Source organism: Chlorocebus sabaeus, chromosome 10 (assembly GCF_047675955.1).
Source record: "Chlorocebus sabaeus isolate Y175 chromosome 10, mChlSab1.0.hap1, whole genome shotgun sequence".
In the NCBI taxonomy this organism is placed as follows: Eukaryota; Metazoa; Chordata; class Mammalia; order Primates; family Cercopithecidae; genus Chlorocebus; species Chlorocebus sabaeus.
In genome coordinates this window covers 63,511,868-63,532,936 of record NC_132913.1, presented here as the reverse complement: position 1 = coordinate 63,532,936, position 21,069 = coordinate 63,511,868, and the positions used below count along the sequence as shown (strand labels likewise).

Below are 21,069 nucleotides of genomic sequence, written 5' to 3'. Positions count from 1 at the left end.
AAGTTCTCTTGTAATTCCTCCAAGTGTCTTGGTGAAGCAAAATCATCAGCTGACAGTGATGAAGGCTAAGAAAGTGATGGAAGTTTGAGAAGAGAGAAGGTACAAAATATTCTAGTCACTAAAGCAGTAGAACTCAAGAGGTATTCTGCAGACCAGTGGTTTTTTTTTTTTGTTTGTTTGTTTGTTTGTTTGTTTTGCAAATTATTATCTGTCCATGAAAAGATGACTTCAGAAATTAAGAATATGCATTTAGAAGATTCTGTAGCAACTGGACAGAGTAATTTTATGACTATTAAGTGTAAAAATAGAAATTAGAGACTCATATTTTTATGTCTTTCTTTATTTCATTTTTCTTGCAGCCTATTTTCGTTGTAATTTACCGAAGTATTATACCAAGATGGATTTAAAATTATAAGAAGCTGGTCTCTCTTACTATGGATAATTTGAAAAATGTTGGTTTAAAGATGGAGCTAGGCAAATATAGGATAATTTCTGGGAAGCATTAAAGGCCCACTAGATGTTAGTAATCTTAAATTTGAAATAGTCAACATAGTCATTTTTGTCTTGTCTTATTCAATGGCATAGATCAATTTTTATCAGGAGAGTGGGATTTAAGCAAAGTTTTAGTTTCTCCAGGTGAGTGCGGTAAAGGGAGAAAGGACAAGGGTGTCAGAGTGTAGCAAGGATTCAGTTATGACAGTGGTTTCCAACCCTTTTGGCATTAGGGACCGATCTCTTGAGAGACAATTTTTCCAGGAACAGGGCATGGGGGTGGGTGGGGAGACAATTTTTCCAGCAGGGACAGCTGAGGAGGGGGAAGGAAGGTAGGGAGGATGGGCGTGGTGGTTTTGGGATGAAGCTGTTCCACCTCAGATCATCAGGCATTAGTTAGATTCTAATAAGAAGCACCATAACCTAGATTCCTTGCACATGTAGTTCAAAATAGGGTTCCAGCTCCTATGAAAATCTAATGCTGCTGCAGATTTGACAGGAGGCAGAGCTCAGGCAGTAGTGCCAGCTCACCTCCTGCTGTGTGGCCTGGTACCAGTCTGTGGCCCAAGGGCTGGTGACCCCTGAGTTATAAAGAACGATATTATTTGCCAAAACTCAACAAATGTAAACTTAAGATTTGTGCATTCCTTCATAAGTAAATTTTACATCAAAAGAAGAAAACTATAAACAAATATTGAACTTGATATGCATGCTGAAATATTTAGGGGGAATATAGGGAATCTGTGATTTACTTTGAAATATATTTATTTATTTTTACCTTTGATTTAGAAACTGATGCTTATTTTCCATCAACATTATTTCCATGTTGCTCAAGTGCCTGTGCAAAGAACAGCTTAAGAGCTTAAGGCTATTCAGTGGTTGCTCCTACCCATTCAGTGTCCGGAGCAGTGGGAGCTGCACACCAGTCTCCCGTGGCAGGCTGAGCACTCCAGGCTTCAGTAGAGAACTGCTGAATAGGGCACCTGCATGCGTTCAGACCAGTCTGCACCCTCAGGCTGAGTAGCCGAGAACTCAGGAGCTGGCACATCTGTTCACCCTGAAATTCCTCCTTGGTCATAGCCTTTTCAGCAGCAGCCTGGTCTTTTTCCATCTCTTCAGGATCTCTGTAGAAGTAGAGATGAGGCAGAACATCCCATGGATGTTTGTGGGAAATGGTGAGAGGCATGTGCAGGACTTTCCAGGCCAGCATCCACCACGTCAAACCCCCTGAGTGAGCTCCCTTGTTGTTGCATGGGATGACAATGTCCACATAGCACAGAGGAGAATCTGTGTGACACAAAGCAATGGTAAGTAGGTTAACATAAAATGCCTTTGTGAGGGGCTAGTGATCAGCCCTGGGATCAGAAACCACCAGAAGTCGTGGCTCCTGGAAGGCCGCCTGGATCTGGTTAGCGAATGTTCTAGGAGTGAAGCAGCCAGCAACAAGACTGGCTCCAGTGACAGCAGCAAATATCAGCATGGCTTTCTGGCCAGTTTTTCTGGAGGATATGACACTGACATCAGCAGGGTTTTCAATGGCAACAATGGCACGAGCTGCCAGCAGAAACTTCTCCCAGGTCTTCTTCTGATTTAGGATGTAGATGCCATCACTTTTCATTTTATAGATGTACTGTTCCATTTGGAAGTCAAGGTTGGTGCCACCTAAGCGGGTTCCTGCTGAAAGGAACTTGAGGACGTCCTCCTTCTTCATTGGCAGGACATCAAGGGCTCTGGACATTGTGAACGTTTTCCTTTAAGTTACAAAGGGAATCCAGAACAACACAGTATGGATCCTTCTGTGGGTAGTGCAGAAAGGCAAAATATATTCATAAAAGGATGAATTGGGCCAGGTGCAGTGACTCACACCTGTAATCCCAGCACTTTCGGAGACCTAGGCAGGCAGATTGCTTGAGCTCAGGAGTTTGAGACCAACCTGGGGAACCTGGTGAAACTCTGTCTCCACAAGAAAAAATAATTAGCTTGGTGTGGTGGTGTGCTCCTGGAGTTCTAGCTATTCGGGAGGCTGAGGTGGGAGGATTGCTTGAGCCTGAGAGGCGGAGGTTGCAGTGAGCCGAGATCGCACCGAGCACTGTACTCCAGGATAGAGAAATGGCTACATGAATAAATATATAATAAAGCTTAATGGCAGAATTTAAGTGATGGATATATGGGTGGTCACTATAAAATCTTTCCATTTTGCTGTTTGAAAATTTTTATAATAAATATCAGGAGAAAAAACTGCCTTGAATATTTTTGTGACCATTTTATCTTCTCAGCCAGCTTATTAGCTCCAAAGAGCAAAGGCAGTTATATCTGGAAGGTTATCTAGCTATATTTCTTATTTCACAGATGATGAACTGTGTCCTAAAGATACCAAATGACTTTATCAAGATCAGGTGGCAGCCAGGTACAGTGGATCACACCTGTAATCGTAGCACTTTGGGAGGCCAAGGCAGGTGGATCGCTTGAGTCCAGGAGGTCGAGACCAGCCTGGACAACAAGGCAAAATCCCGTCTCTACAAAAAATACAAAAATTATGCGGGCATGGTGGCACTCACCTATAGTCCCAGCTACTTGGGAGGCTGAAGTGGGAAGATCACTTGACCTGGGGGAGTGGAGGTTGTAGTGAGCAAGATCACGCCATTGCACTCCAGCCTGGGCAACAGAGCAAGACCCTGTCTCAAACAAACAAAGAAACAAGATCAGATGGCAAGTTAGGGGCATATTTGATTCCATACTTAGTTTCTTCTCATTACACTAGGGACAACTGAAGCCCGTAACTCAGGTGTAGAGGATCCATGGAAGGGCTCTGGAATGCCCACAAAACCCCAAATTCTGGATGTAAAGTATATGTTCAAAGATATATTTTATTTTCTTTCTTTCTTTCTTTCTTTCTTTCTTTCTTTCTTTCTGTCTGTCTGTCTGTCTGTCTGTCTTTCTTTCTTTCTTTCTTTCTTTTTTTTTTTTTTTACAGCAGTACTTTTATTTTTTGCTGGGGTCTAAAGATGCATTTTCTAAGGAGATAAGTCATAGTTTTCAAAAGATCCTTAAGTGGTCTATGACTCAAAAGGGATTCCTGTCTCTAAAAAGTTACTAGGACAAACTTTATTTCCATCAAATTGCTCCTTGAAAATAGTGAACACAGTGTTAAGACATTCAAGAAATATTTTTAATATTTTACTGATAATCCGTGTGAAGCTAATATTTTTAACTGACTAGTGATAATGGTATTCAAAAAACCTTTTTGGAGTTCCAAGACAGATTGTAAGAACGTGTAACGTGAGACACTTAAGCCTTTAGAGTTTTAAATTATTTTTTATCTTGTCTCACACAAGGCTGTGGTGACCCACATGAAGCTGGCTAAGTTCTGAAAACATATTTATCTTTTTATTTTCTACTTGCTTGACATTTGGAGATCACTGTGTTGCTTAGCAAAATCCATCCAGTGCTTTCCCTTATTAATTTCCAAGCAAAATAGTTTGTTATGTAACATCCTTCAGGTTCGGGCCAGAAGATATTCTGCCTTGAGTATGCACTTAGCAAGGGGTTGCCTCCGAGTATAGAGTTAGGCCTGTGAGCTCTAGCCTCATCCTCTGCTCTACCATTAGTTAAAGGAAAGTCAATTTCCTGAGCATTAGCTTTTTTTAACCTATAGACTAAGTTTAATATCTCCTGAGGTATCCCACAAGGTTTTGTTAGCACAAGTAAATTGATATGTTTAAAATAGCTTGTAGAATATGATACAGAACTTTAAAATATGGTGTTACATTTGGTCAAGGAAAACTATATATGTCTTGTTTGTATACTTTAAGAGACCAAACACTAAGTTATGGAAGAAATAAATAAGTTGGCAGAATTTCTTCCAACATTCAGGGAAAATATTCCATATCTCATAGAAGGGTCACTTTCCCAAGTGACCCTTCCATCTACATGTGCCTGGGTTTGCCATCCCTCTATTTTTGTTTCTCAACTCCGTCAGTGCCTAACATTTGTTAATTTAATATCACAAAAGCATATAAACATGAACTTCAACAGGTTTCTCCTGAATCTCCCAGAGATAAACTGAATAGATACATCAGCACAGATAAAACAAGACTGTCTATAAATCTGCTTGGGCTGTCAAAAAGAAAAGAAGAGGAATTGTGCAGGAAGTAAAAGAGTCAATGAGACAAATTAAAGGAAATAAAGAATTCTGGTGTGGATTGAACTGACAAGCTCAAGAACAAAATGATAAAGACCTTTAATCATGTCAGAAAGTCTGTAAAGCTATGTAAGTACAAGAACTAGCAAATGTTAATGATAAACCTTATCCTATTACATAAGAGACAAAATGAACTGCCAAAACTCCAGAAAGGTCAGATCTATCACATATTGTATATGTATTGAATGTTCATATTGAAAACTAATTGGAAGTCTAATGAATAACTTGCTCTGCTAAGAAAGAATGATCTGTTAGTGTATCGGATGATTTAAAATTTAGAAGACTCTTGGAACCCTATGATTGCCACAAGATCATGCCTGAATTTGCCTACTGTGGGATGACATACAAGGAACAAATGAGCTGTCCCAGTGGAGGCCACTCTAGATTAGACAAACAGCTGGTCAACCAGTGAGAGAGCCCTAGCTGAGATCAGAAAAACCATACAGTCAAGCCCCACCAAAATTAGCAAAACTGCCCAGCCAACACAAAGTTCAGTCCCTCCATAAAGAATATCCTTGATGAGGTGGGATGAGGTGGGAGCAAGGAAAAAATGGGAAGACCAGTGAGGAAGCTACTGCAATATACTACGCTAATAGCTCCTAAACTATGGGATCAGTGTTAACATCACTAAAAGAGAGATAAAAGGCCAAGAGCAGTGGCTTTTGCCTGTAATCCTAGCGCTTTGGAAAGCTGAAGCAGGTGGATCACTTGAGGTCAGGAGTTCAAAACTAGTCTCGCCAACATGGTGAAACCCCGTCTCTAGTGAAAATACAAAAAAATTAGCCAGGCGTGGTGGCAGGCACCTGTAATCCCAGCTACTTGGGAGACTGAGACAGAAGAATTGCTTGAACCCAGGAGGTGGAGGTTGCAGTGAACTGAGATCACGCTACTGCACTCCAGCCCGGGCAACAGAGTGAGACTACATCTCAAAAAAAAAGAGAGAGGAAAAACAGGCATTATGTGCCTCCAGATGTGATGCGTAGGGAATACACAATACCACTTAAGGAGTAGTCTTCCCTCAAATAGAGCCTGCTCTGATTAAGCATCCGTATCTAACTACAAATTTGCAAGAAATATAGGGGACAGAAAACATTAAACAATGACAGGGAGTTGCAATCAGCATAATCCCGGATATGGAAAACCCTACAGGAAAAATTAGCTGGTTTTTTCAACATATAAAGGGTAAATATAAGGAAGGGGGAATCTAGACTAAAAAATATTCTATAGATAAATTGGCTTTAAAATACATATTTATGAAGAAATCAGGGGAATTTGGACAATGACTGGATATTTAGCAAAATCAGGGAATTATTAGGTTTTTTATAAAAGATGTGATAATGGTATTGTGGTTACTTTTTTTGAGTCCTTTTAGAAATACATAGTGAAATACTTAAGAATTAAAAGATATATTTGGATTTTCTCCTAAATAATTCACTTGGGAGTGGGGAAGTGAGCGGGGTACAGTATGAACAAAATAAGATTAGACATGAATTGATGATGATTGAAGTTGGTTGATGGGTACGTGGGGGTTCATTATATTTTTCTCTCTACTTTTGTGTATCTTTGAATTTTTCCATTAAAATGTTTTAAAAGTATGGAAGAATATCATTTATATACAACATATGACAGGAAAAGGTTCATGGATACCGCTCTTCCTCATCATTGACAATTAAGCTCTGCTATTACAAAAAGTCTTTCTCCCTTTGCAGACATGTCCTCTGGAGACTCTCCAGTGATATTATTAGTGCAATGATCCCCTTGGGCTGGAGAGTGGCTCAGGCCAACATAAGAATGAAATTAGATCCAGCAATCCTACTTATGGGAATTTACCCAAAAGCTTCAGTATCAGTGTGTCCAAGAGATGTCTGCACTCCCATGTTCACTGCAGCACTATTGACGTAGCCAAGCTATAAAACCAACCTCATCAACAGATGAATGGATAAAGAAAACGTGGTACATATACATAATGGAGTACTATTCAGACTTAGAAAGAATTTCTGTCATGTGCAACAACGTGGATGAAATTGGAAGACATGCTAAGTGAAATAAGCCAGACACAGAAAGACAAATACCGCGTGTTCTCACTTATATGTGGAATTTAAAACATTCAGACTTATAGAAGCAGAGTAGAATGGTGGTTGTCAGAGGCTGGGGTGTGGAAGAAATGGGGAGATAATGCTCAATGAGTACAAATCCTCAATTAAGAGGATTAAGGGGTTTTTTTTAGCTCTATGGGTACAGCATGGTGAATATAGTTAATAATAATGTATTGTATATTCCAAAATCACTAGGAGTGCATTTCAAGTGTTCTCACCACATAAAATGATAGGTATTTGAGGTGATAAATATGTTAATTAGCTTTATTTAATTATTCTACATTATATTCATTAATCATGAAATCATTTTGTACCCCCATAAAATATATACAATTATAACTTAGCAATTCGCAATAAACATTTTTTAATTAAAAAATTTTTTAAAGAACAAAATGAAAGCATTGTAGCGACACATATGTACAATGTGTACTATCCACTACTGCATTTATATTAGTGTACAAATACATACTATGTATTTTATACGTAGTCACTGAGTTACTTTATTATCCTTCTAAAATTAGACTTATAAAATTACCTAGATTTTTTATTATTAAAATAAAATGTTCATGACTAAAAAATCTAAACAGTACAGAAGATGAGGAAAAGGCAAAAAGTAAAAGTTCTCCCTCTGAACACCCAGTCAGTCTCATTCTCAGTGGTGTGGAATCACTTAATTAACACATTCCTGAGGGTTCTTTCAGAAATATTCAATGCATAATTGTGTGTGTGCTGGAAAAAGTGGTTTTTAAGGAATATTGATTAAGCACAAGGGTGACCTGGCTTTTTGTTAATTTTATTATAAACAATTATTACTTAATATATAATACATCTTTGTTTTGCAGAAATACTTTTATATCCGCAAAGAAGGCATACAGCTTAATCATAGCCCTTTTGTCATATGATTATTCATATCATTATAATATAGTTTTTTATGTTTGTATTGATAATTTGAAAATATGACTGAATTTTTCACCCTAATATTAAAAAGATACATTAAAATGAAAACACATTAATGACTTATTTATCATTGTTTCTTTAAACCCTTCAAATTGAAACTCTTTAATAGATTTTCCTTTGGGGCTATTATGTTGCTGTCTCACATCAACAAAATAATACAAAATTTTAGGGTATGAAAAGAAAACAAGATTGCTATCTTGCTTATTCTTATATTATCTGCCTGAATTGAAAATTAAAATAAAAATGGTAGATATATGCAATACATTTTCAAAATATATTAAAATTATGAGGATATTTCTCTTATATTACTTTTCTGTATGTTTTAATTTTCATATTTAAAAAGTTGTAAGATTTGCAGCAATAAACCAAAAGTGATTCATTCTTTAGAAAATTTAACCACTAGTTTTCCACAGAACTACATGATTAAAGATGGCTTTCAAATGAACATTGACTACAAGTGGCTTTTTTTCTATTAATTTTTTTTTTTTTACCACATTTCAAGATTCATCTAAGGCTTGAGTTATTCATTACCAAGTTATTTTTTAATGCTTCCCCATTGGCATGTGCTTATTTTGTTTGTGCTCTTCCAGTGATTACTGATTCTTCAAATTACTGGAAAAGAGAAGGAGAAGACAGGCAACTCTTACCTTGGTGACATGCAGAACTGGTTTCACAGGTGCATGACATGCACAGTCACAGAGTCCCACAGTCAGGAGGGTCTCATGCTTGGTTTAGTGCTCTGTGGTCACCATCTTGAAATTAATAATAATGTTATCTTAAACTTGTATTTTGTAAGTGAAGCCCAGAGAAACAATGGTGTTTTTGCATGAACAATGTGCACAATATGTTTGTATATTGTTCCTTGCCACCTCATTTGCATACAGCCTTCTTATGTTCTATGAGCAGAGAATTCCAGTGGACCCAGTATGGGAGATCAGCAAGACAGAAGCAAATAGATAAACACTTTATGGGAGTCACTGGCTTCCACAGAGTATTGGTAGAACAGGCATGTGTCGAAAAGTGGAATAAAAAACAGTTGTTAGGTTTTTTGCATCATTTCCAATGTTCTGGAAAGAACAAAATACATATGCATGCACAAGATACAAAATACAAATTATATTATATCAGTGGTTCTAAATTCAGTTTTGCATTTAAAACTAGCATTCCATAATATAAAGATGAATGGTTTTTAAAAATTATGCCAATAATTTAAATTTTTAATTTTTCTTCACTTAGACCAGCATTAAATAACAAACAACACCATGACAAGTCAAGAGAAAAACTGTGGAAGCAAGAAAAAAGCTTTATGTTTAAGTACGTTTAATGGCACTTTTCCCCAGATTTCGAAACAAGGGCCCTGTGTTTTCATTTTTCACGGGGCCTCACAAATACTGTAACCAGTCCTGGTTACACGTTCTTTGTCTTCCCCCAGAATCCTCCTGCAGGAAGCATCTGTCTTCTATTCTAAAGTCATTAGTTCACCCTTGCAGCTGAGTTTGGGCTGGAGAAAGGACATCTTTATTTTGGCAAATGGCAGAAGAACTGGCAAACAGAAATAGCAAAAGGAATAGACATGTTTCCTGAAATCTAGTATGGTAAAATGCTTAGGCTCTTACAGATTAGGTTTTCTTTGCTTCATTGTGGTTTACAGCTGTGGATTTTTCACACTGAAGAGCAGTTGTCAAATAAATATTTTTCCTTCATCACTTCTTTACACTCAAGACTTCTCAGTACCATCTTACCATGAATTTTATTTTATCTTAGAGCTATTAGAAATGATTTAAGACCAACAAAAAGATGTGTTATTAATTTTTATTTTGTGCTTTTTGTTATTGTCTCTTATGAACCATTTTCAGATAGTTTCAACAAGTATTTTTGGAGAGCCAGCTTTATGAGGACCACTGTGCTAGACACTTGGGACACCCAGTGAAAAAGAGTACCCACCCGCCAGGGATTTAGGTCTAATCATCCTCCAGAGGGAATAAATGGGGCCAAAATGTGATGGTGAGGGCTGGTTCATGGGAAAAGTTCTTTGGGTTTTGTTTTTTTTCTTCACACAAACTAGTGAACTCTATTCTTTGTGGTACATATATCACTACCTAATAGTGAGGTAAGTCCATTAAGTTAACTTAGAGCACCACTGGTTATATTATTGCTGCAGGAAATGGCAAGTCAGAATTGAATTGAAACTGACTCATTTTAGAGGAAGAAATGCCCCTTTGAAAAAAACTATTGTTGACCTTTGGAGTTGAAATTTCTTTCCCTGATTTTTAAAGCCAAGTACAGAAAGGCTGTTTAGGAGAATGAGACTAAAATAAAACTCCCTAAGTCCCAAATCTGTGATTCAGAGTAACTCCACTGACAACGATCAAAATCATTTCTCAAGTCGTGGCAGGCTGCTTTTATCCTTCCAGAGTTCATTTATCCATACGTCTCTGAGGCCCTCTGTTTTCAACATTCACTCGCTCTTCTTCATTCCTAATACCTACATTAAGAGTGATCACTTGTGATGTGCTTCTGACACCAGGTTCTTGAGAGTTGTGCTTTTGGCTTTATTAGAAAACTCTTCCTGAAAATGGTTTAATGTATATTTTAAATTATGTATTTAATGTGGAAAGACAAATTTTTTGAGACTTGTTTTCATGAAATTCTCATGGATACTTTACTCCCAATAGTTCCCAGTTACGTCATATTTGTCTATTCCCCAACATTTATTCTCTCCCTCTTTCTTGCAATAATACTGACTTTTAGCTAGCCAACCCAGAATAAAGCCCACCAGAACAAATATAGCCACGTGGAATAAAGACATTTCCCAGCTTCTCCACCAGCTAGATATGGCCACATGACTAAGCTTTATATAATATCCTTTCCTGTTAGCTGAAATGCACATGTAATAGCTGGAACTTTAGCAGCCATTTTGGATTATAAGATGGAACATCAAAGATAGGAAAACAAAAAGACAGAAGTTTGAATCCCTGATGATTTCAAGGACTGCCTACTTCTAGACTTTGTTTTTTTTGTTTTGTTTTGTTTTGTTTTTTTGAGATGGAGTCTTGCTCTGTCATCCAAACTGGAGTGCAATGGCAAGATCTCAGCTTACTGCAACCTCTGTCTCCAGGGTTCAAGCGATTCTCTGACCTCAGCCTCCTGAGTAGCTGGGACTACAGGCATGCACAACCACCCTTGGCTAATTTTGTATTTTCAGTAGAAACAACATGGGGTTTCACCATGTTGGCCAGGCTGGTCTCGAACTCCTGACCTCAGGTGATCTGCCCACATTGGCCTCCCAAAGTGCTGGAATTATAGGCGTGAGTCACCGCGCCCGGCTGATTTGTAGTTTTACATGAAAGAAAAGTGCAACTCCATCTTGTTAAAGCCAGTATATTACTTTTTGTGTCTCTGTTACTTGCAGCTAAACCTAATTCTAACTGATAACTTATTACAGATTCCTTGTTCATTCTGCCTAGGTGAATGCAGTCTTAATTTTATTCTTTTTTCTCTACCTTGAAATTTATTGCTCATTTGGCTAGAGAATCCTTAAGGAATATTATGTTTTTCACAGTTCAGTTAATTCATCTTTGTTATAAAAATGACTTAAACAACATAAGAACTATAAATATTGAAGTAATAACTGTAAGTAGCAGTTACTGGTTTCTGTCAATGCATATTCTAATTCTGCTAAGACTTTGAGTTTGGCTTATCTAGAGCACTCAGCACTGAGCCCACCTCTGGGTTGGTTTCTGGTCCTACCCATTCCACCAGCTTCCACAAATCAATGTTTAATTAGCAAAATAAATTAATTAACTAATTAAATTAAGGAACAGAGCATCTGAGTACCACCTCAAACCTGTATCAAGTCTGATGGGAGCATCATGTCTCCTTCTAAGTGGAACGTGGGAGAGCATGTCCTGAGATGACATTAAGGAATTGCTAGAATGGGGGAGCCAGGAGATGATGCTGAAGTTATAATCTGAAGACTACTGGTGTCTTTCCAATCCAAAGGACAAGGTGAGAACTCGATGGACAAATGAGTTATAGAGTCACCGACAGAGAGAATCTCAGAGGGATGGGGGAACACCAGACTGGGTCTACAAAAGCAGTTTAGGACTTAGTCCAGCAGCAGAGTAAGCACTGGTGGGGAGGGGGCATTACCGAGTGCCTTGCAGACACAAGTGAGGATGTTCCAATGGCCTAAAAGTTAAAAAGAAGACCTAAGATCATGAGCAAATTACTACAAATGTGAGAAGAACATGCTGGCTGGAATAAAAATAGGTTCCTAAATAGATAACTACATAAAAATAAAAGTTTTGAAGAAAGTTATGGACAAAATTACCATGCTTTAATTGGTGTAACTTTTTAATTTGAGTTTTTGGGTACCTAGATAGATGGGATGACGTTAATACCAAGAGATGGTGACCAATATAAGGTCTACTGTCCATTTTAAACTACTCAGTTTCCCTAAACAAAACTATTTCCATCATGAAAATCCTGATGAATTCATAAATAACATTCCCTTTGACTCAAAGTCAAAAAGACTAGGAGTGTTGGAAATTAAATTAGGAATTGAAGTGAACCACTCCCAAACAATCTCAGAATATAGTCGTTTGAATTACTGGGCACTTTAGTTCATAAGAGAGCAATGGTAAAATATATCAGTCAGTGGCAATAAATACCAAGAATTTAGTAAGAAAACTAAAACAATAGATTGTGACTGAACTCCAGTGAGCCTCAGATAAAGTCTTTACTTTCCCACTCTCTTTAATGAGATGGGTTGGAAAAAGTCTTCTCATCCCTGAGAGTTGAAGTCAGTTTAGCCACAGAGCTCCCTGTTCTTTCCTCTTTGGTCTTCTCCTTATTGGAAAAGGGTTTTCACAATGGGGTAGTGTGGCTCACCAAGACCGGGAGCATCTGAGGCCCCAGGAAGAAGGACTGAAATGCAGGAGCTGGCCCAGTCTATCAGACATCTGGAGCTATACAGTCTGATTTGACAACTGTTTCAGAGTGTACAGAGAGCTAAGCAAGCATTATTCCCAATCTCATTTCCTTCTTTACTTTGAGGCTAGGTACCTGTGATGCCTTTAACACCACGGCAGACAGAGTAACAAACTCTGACTTACTATCAAGAAACATAAAAAGTATTTACTGAATATTACCTATATGCTTGGTACTCAATGGATACAAAAGAATAGATATGAGTTCTGCCCTATCCCTAAGAGGAAGTTGGCAAAACCAGGAACAAATACGTGTAATGATCTCTTCATGTATCCATGACCTCTCCTAGACTGTAAACTCTGTGAGAGTAGGGTCTGTATTTATCATATTACAACTGCACATAATAACCCAGTTCCTGCCCACTCAATAAATATCCAATAAATGAATAAGCATGGGCCATTGAAGTAACAATACAAGGAAGCCTCTACATAGTTATATACCAAAGAGAAAGGTAGACAATTAAAGCTAAAAGCAGTTAGAGAAAGCAAGATAGCTAAGTAGACAGTCAGCGGGTTTAAAAGTGAGATTAGGCCAAGCGCAGTAGCTCATGCCTGTAATCTCAGCACTTTGGGAGGCCGAGGTGGGCAGGTCACCTGAGGTCAGGAGTTCAAGACCAACCTGGTCAACATGGTGTAACCCCATCTCTACTAAAAATACAAAATTAGCCGGATGTGGTGGCACATGCCTGTAGTCCCAGCTCCTCGGGAGGCTGAGGCAGAAGAATCGCTTGAACCCAGGAGGTAGAGGTTGCAGTAAGCCAACATCATACCACTGCACTCTAGCCTGGGTGAAAGAGTGAGACTCCATCTCAAAAACAAAACAAACAAACAAAAGTGAGATTAGCGTTGGTCTTTCCCATTACCTGCAGAATAGAAGTTATCTCAGCTGACTGGAGCCTGATTTTGGGGTCTTGCCTCTGCCCCGTCAAATGTATAAAGCATTCTCAAGAGAGGACATAAAGTGGCAAATGCCTCAGCTCCAATGTCAAGGCTATCTTTCCCATATAAAACAACAGTGGTATCTTGATAGGGGTTCTCAGGACAATCTCTTATCTGGAGTCTGGGGATCTCCAAACAAATGACACTTTGTAAAAACACTTTCTTTGGTCACTAGACTGTTCTTTAAAGAATTCAAAGTCTGAATGCCTGAGATACTGCTTTGGTTTGGGTGTGGTTTGCACCCACCAAAACTCGTGTTGAAATTTGATCTCCAATGTGCCAATGTTGGTAGGTAGAGCCTAGTGGGAGGTGTTTAGGTCATGGGAGCAGGCCCCTCATGAATTGATTAATTCCTCACCAAAGGGTTGAGTGAGTCCTCACTCTTATGGGAATGGATTAGTTTCTGAGACAGCGAACTGTTAAAAAGAGTATGGCTCCCTCAGTTTCTCTCTCTTGCTACCTCTCTTGCTGTTTGATCTCTTTGCACATGCCTGCTTTGATTCTGCTTTCTGCCATGAATGGAAGCAGCATGAGACAGAAGCTGAGCAGATGCTGGTACCATGCCCCTTGAACTTCCCAACCTGCAGAACCCTGAGCTAAAGAAACATCTTTTCTTTATAAATTATTCAGCCCCAGGTGTTTTGTTATAGCAACACAAAGTAGACTAAGACAAATGCAAAGCTTGATTATAATACTGTAATTTAGGTGTGAATGATAGGCTTGAAAAGTGAGGATTTGGTTGACTTTTAGTTATATAATTTTTAAGAATCAATAGATGTCTGGAAAGCTCAGCCCCAGATTGCCTAGCCACTCTTGACAGCGGTCCAGGCTATACTCAGGAGGAATGTGACTGTCATCTCCCTAGGATAGCCCAGGACAAAAGTTCACTGCACAGCCCAGGACTCTTTTCATGATATGCTGAAACTGATAGAAATGCCCCTTCACCTTCGACTGGAAGGGGAAGGATCTGGTTTACTTTTTTGTTTTTTGTTTTTTGAGACAGGACAGTGGCACAATCATGGCACACTGCAGCCTTGACCTCCTGCGCTCAAACAATCCTCCCTTTTCAGCCTCCTGAGTAGCTGGGACTACAAATGCATGCCACTATGCCCAGCTATTTTTCTTTTCTTTTGTAGAGACAGAGTCTCCTTATGTTGGCCAGGCTGGTCTCAAGCTCCTGGGCTCCAGCAATCCTCCTGCCTCGGCCTCTCAAAGTGCTGGGATTACAGGTGTAAACCACCACACCCAGCCCAGTTTTCTTAGACTCATCGTTGTTGGAATAACTTATCTCCCTTTAGCATTAGCATCTGCCAAACCCAGTCCGGAGTAATGAGAAACCAGATCCTTCTTTGGTCAAGATGCCCCCTCTTTCTTTCCTAAAAGTTCTGGTTTGTGACAATAAAGTTTGTGTATCACTCAAAGTCCCAGTGGAAAACAGATGGCACACTAAAAATGGATAATTTAAGGAGAGTTTGGTAAGGGCACTATTTACAAGGGTGTGAGTAGGCTAAAGAGAATTAACAAGGGATAGCACTGCAGTGCCCCAGGACTGTTGCCACCCTGCAATACATGCAAGGGAATAAAGAAATTACTGGAACCTCAAGAGAGAAAGGTTATGTGCAGAGGATCACCAGATGGGAGCGGAGGCACCAAGCTGATGAAACCTCTCAGAGAGGAAACAGAAGAATAAGTACTCTCCTCCCACCAGTCTTATTTGGTAATACTCACAGGAAGTTGGAGTGCAAGGGAGCCCTTTGATGGAGGCTGTCTAGATGAGACTGGTGCAGAGAGCAAGATGGACAATGGTGAGAGTGGATCTCAGGGGCAAATGGAAGCTCTCCAGCACAGCTATGCTTTATCCATTCTCCAAGAAACTGTGTCTGTAAAACCCCACTCATTTCAAGTGAAAAAGATCTCCTTTAGACTAATACAGTGAACCAAAAGCAAATAGAATTAGGGGAAAAAGACCCTACATTCTAATCCCATTTCTACCAGTAATTTGTTGTGTGACGCTGAGAAAAGTAAGTTTTCTGCATTTAGGCTTCTTTGTTTGTATGCTGCTCACTATCTCTTGAGAGTATTGTGAGGATATTTGCAGCACTTGAATATGTATCAGCCTCCTTTTTTTTCTTCAATCACTTTCCTTTATAGCATAACTACCAGGTGCTTCCTTGATTCTCTTTGTATTCATTTCTTCTTTCTCTCTCTCTCTCTCTCATTTTCTCTTCTCTCCCACCGTACTTTATCTCATATTGAAGTCTGCCTTGTGGTGTACTGTGAATACTGTGTTGTGGTTTAATTCTATGTTTGTTGTAGTTATTGTTTAGCTCTGTAAAAAGCTGATCCTTCAAATTCATGTTGAATCATCCCAATGATAATTTTATTGCAACTTGTTCAAACCACAAATATTGCTCACAAATATTGTTCTAATCTCCTTGCATTGCAGAATATGACAGAGACAGTAAAATGCCAGGAGCTGCATTATCCAAAGAACAACCTATTCTGTAGGATTGTGTTTGTGATGATAATGACAATGATTAGTCAATAGGTGTTTATATATTACATATGTTTACAAATTACTAATAAATAATTAGTATTTACTATGTGGCAGGAACCATACTAAGTAGTTTGCACATGTAATTTTATGCCATTATTAATAGGTACTATTAAGTGTAATTATTATCCCCACTTTGTAGAAGAGGAATATGAGGCTTAGAAAGTTAAGTAACTTCCCCACAGTTGTAAAGTATTACTGATTCAGGACTCAAATCCAGGTGTGTCTAACTCTATAGCTCATGCTCTTAGACACGGCAATTTGCTTGAATTTTAAAAGTTAACAGGCGCGTGATTTAAATCCTCTGTCCCTATAATCACACTCAGGAGCATTTTTCCTAACCTAAAAGAAAAACAGTATCATTCTGATGTTACATGGTGAAGATAGTCGCACAACAATGTAAATGTACTTAATACCATTGAACTGCAAACTTAAAAATGGTCAAAATGACAAAATTTATATTAGGCATATTTTGCCACAATAAGGACCACAATAATTTGTAAGAATCAACAGGAACAAAAAAGAAAGCATTATGTCAAACTAATAAAGCAACTTTGCAAGGTTGCTTTAAAATTAATGATGAAATTAAATATCATAAATATCTATTACCTACTTTGTTTCTATGTATAAAACTGTATATTCAAGCTGGTTAAAAACTTTGAAAAACTATATTCTTATTGGGGAGATGGAATTTTTCTTAAGTTTGATATTGCCATGTATTTGGGCATGACAATTTTCAATATAAAATGAATAGCTGTCTAAGCTAATACTTAATGAGGAGACAAACAAAGATAGCTTTGGATATGATCTGACCCAAATTTTGCTATCCATTGACCACAGAGGATTATCTGAGGAGTTATTACAGCAATTACCAAGGAAGAGAGTGGCATGGGAGAAATTGAAATGGAGAGGATAAAAAGGAAAGTACTATAGAAACAAAGATTCTGATTGCAACATTATTTTTAATTGCAAATGAACTATAGGAAGTAACTGAAATGCCCACAGAGAATGAGTAAATTAGCTGTTTTATGGTACCTTCACTTGAGAGAATATTGTGCAGCCATTAAAAATTATAATTATGAAGATTTTTGTAGCCACATGGAAATACTTATGGCTTAATGTTAAATAAAAAATAGGAGGCAAAATTTTATTCACATTATGCTTACACTATAAATATATGTGTGAATATGTGTGCAGACTGAAATAAAACATGCAAAAACTAAAACAATGTTTGTGATTCAGTGGTGAAATTATGGGTGATTTTTCCCCTCTATTTTCCAAACTTTCTTTAATGATAAACTTCATTGTTGTGTTAGTTATCTACTGTTATGGAACAAATCACCACCAAACTTAGAAGCTTAAGACAACAAGCACAAATTTTCTCACAGATTTTGTGGATAGAATCCAGGCATAAGCTTTGCCAGCTCTCGTAGCCTCAAGACTGCAGTCAGCTCAAGTCTTGACTAAGGGAATATTCTCTTCTAACGGTTGTTAACAGGATTCACTTCCTCTGCAGCTGTCATATTGAGGGCTGGGGTTCCTCCCTAGCTGTCACTTGGAAGCCTACCTCAGTTCTTTGTCACATGACCTCTCCATAGGGCAGCTCAAAACATGGCAGCTGTTTTTTCATCAAAGCAAATATGTGAAAGAGCAATCAAGGGCAAGTGTGATGGAAACCAAAGTCTTTCTGTAGCCCAATCTCGGAACCAAAATCTCATTACTTCTGCCTTATTCTGTTGGTTAGAAACAAATTACTAGGTCCAGCCCATACTCAAGAAGTTAGGGATTATTGGGACTATCTTAAAGGCTGCCCACCACAAGAGTTATTAGAACTGGGGAAAAAAAAAAAGGATGAAATAAGAGCACTTGGGCTGGGCATCGTGGCTCATGTGTGTAATCCCAACACTTTGGAAGGGATTTCCATCCTCCGAAATGGGAGGATGGCTTAAGGCCAGGAGTTTGAAATAAGCCTGGACAGCAAAGTAACACTCCATCTCTACAAAAAAATTTAAAAATTAGCTGGGCACGGTGGTCCCAGTTACATGGGAGGCCAAAGTGGGAGGATCACTTCAGCCCAGGAAGTTGAGGCTACAGTGAGAAGTGATCTGGCCACTGCATTCCAGCTTGGGCAACAGACCGAGACCCTGTCTCCAATAGACACACACATGCACACACACACACACACAGCTGTTCTTCTGATCATCCAGCAGGATATGAAATCAACTCATAGCCCATTATTCTTTGGGAATAGGATTTAGCAACTCCTTTTCATGTGAGTATCAGCAGGAGCAATTATCATCAGAAGTGTTTTGATATTGAAAAGCTTATGCTTGTAGGCATGTAAAGAGGCCCGTTGGGGCCCTTTCTGAAAGGGCTGGAATGGAGGTGGAGGCTGAGGAATGGAGGAGTGCAGAAACAGACTGCTACTGTTACCTAGGAATAGAATGATACCCTCCCCTAACTCTACAAATCCTAAAAGATTTCATTATGTTTTGTTCTTGACCAGCATGTCTTTGAATCTATTGACTTAGGAAAGACCTACTATATTTTTTAAAGGATCAGAGGGGGAATTAAAAGGCAATAAAGAACAACAATTCTAGCCAACCCCGATCTGGCAGTTCATCACAGCTACATAGAATTCTACTATAAAAGCTGCACGCATTTTACAGAATGGTAACTTACACCTTTTCACTGGGAGGTACTGGGTATCCCTGACAGAACAAAAAACATGTGCAGGAAGGTGGGAGGAAGAATGGGGAAGACAAAGTTGATCCCCTCGTCCAAAATAGTCAGAAAGAGAAAGAAAAAGATGCATCAATGATGGGGTGTTAGTATCTAATTATGCCCCAGATACCAGTAAAAACCACTGTCTGTGAAATTACCTACCCAGGGTCTGTCAGTACTGTAGTTAATGTCTTCATGTCTCCAACAGGGGATTATAATGTATGCTCTGAGGAAAGGGGAAGCTTGTCTAGCTTTCTTCAGCCCAGGTCAGATTACAATGGTACATCTTTCAACTATTCCCTTCAGACAACGGCAAGAAAGTTATTGTTTGCCTCACTTTACTTTTTTTTTTTTTTTTTTTTTTTGAGATGGAGCTTCGCCCTGTCGACCAGGCTGGATTATTGGTGCAATCTTGGCTCATTGAAACCTCCACCTCCCAGGTTCAAGCGATTCTCCTGCCTCAGTCTCCCAAGTAGCTGGGATTACAGGCATGTGCCACCACGCCCAGCTATTTTTTTTTTTAATTTTAATTTTTAGTAGAGACGGTGTTTCACCATGTTGGCCAGGATGGCCTCGAACTCCTGACCTCAGGTGATCTGCCCACCTCGGCCTCCCAAAGTGCTGGGATTACAGGCGTGAGCCACCGAGCCTGGCCTTAGTTTACTATTTGAAACATGAAGTGAGCCCCCAAAGGACTCAAACCTCAATTCTGCTTCTGTGACTGTCACAAATCTGGGAAGTTTCCCCAAGCTAGACAAGGCTCACTTGGAATATGTGATTCAAAAACAGTTGCTCCCAATCCTCAAACCAAATGACAAATCTGTCCAGCTGAAAAGGGTTTTTATTTCACTCTCCTGAAAAAGAGAAATGGATTGCCTTTTCTGTTGTTGTTTGTGTTTTGTTTGGGGACGTTGTTGTTATTTAATGGGAGCGTGGGAAGATTTTTTTTTTTCTGCCTTGTGGTAGGCAATGTCCATGTCCTAATCCTCAGAATTTGTGAATATGTTATGTCGCTGGACAAAGAGGAATTCAGATTGCAGATGGAATTATGGTTGCTAATCAGCTAAACTTAAAATAGAGAGGTTATTCTGGATTATCCAAGAATCACAAGGGTCCTTGAAAGTAGAAGCAGCCAGGCACAGTGGCTCATGCCTGTAATCCCAGCACTACGGGAGGCCAAGGCGAGTGGATTACCTGAGGTCAGGAGTTTAAGGCCAGCCTGACCAATATGGTAAAACCCCATCTCTATTAAAAATACAAAAATTGACAGGAATCCAGTATCTGGCCTCACTGCCGCCTGAGACATGGCTTCTGTTCGAATTCTTCTTACCCAAGGAAGACAGTTGTTTTCATGAGTCCATTTGGTCATGCGTTAAGCATCAGGTGTATTAAAAATAAATACAGAGGAGATCTGTTCCAAGATGGCCGAATAGGAACAGCTCTGGTCTGCAGTTACCAGCATGATCGATGCAGAACACGAGTGGTTTCTGCATTTCCAACTGAGCATCCGCTGGTGATACCCAGGCAAACAGGATCTGGAGTGGACCTCCAGCAAACTCCAACAGACCTGCAGCTGAGGGACCTGACCATTAGAAGGAAAACTAACAAACAGAAAGGAATAGCATCAACATCAACAAAAAGGACATCTACACCAAAACCCCATCTGTAAGTCACCAACATCAAAGACCAAAGGTAGATAAACCCACAAAGTTGGGGAGAAACCAGAGCAGAAAAGCTAAAAACTCTAAAAATCAGAACGCCTCTTCTCCTCCAAAGGATCACAGGTCCTCGCCAGGAACGAACAAAGCTGGATGGAGAATGACTTTGACAAGTTGACAGAAGTAGGCTTCAGAAGGTCAGTAATAACAAACGTCTTCGAGCTAAAGGAGCATGTTCGAACCCATCGCAAGGAAGCTAAAAACCTTGAAAAAAGATTAGATGAATGGCTAACTAGAATAAAGAGTGTAGAGAAGACTTTAAATGACTTGATGGAGCTGAAAACCATGGCACAAGAACTTCGTGATGCATGCACAAGCTTCAATAGCCGATTCGATCAAGTGGAAGAGAGAGTATCAGGGATTGAAGATTAAACTAATGAAATGAAGCGAGAAGACA

General features: G+C 39.1%; 1 pseudogene; it reads right to left on the bottom strand.

Moving 5' to 3' along the window:
- Positions 1-1,360: 1,360 nt before the first annotated feature.
- Positions 1,361-2,230, bottom strand: LOC103217383 (small ribosomal subunit protein uS2-like; annotated as a pseudogene).
- Positions 2,231-21,069: the final 18,839 nt, after the last annotated feature.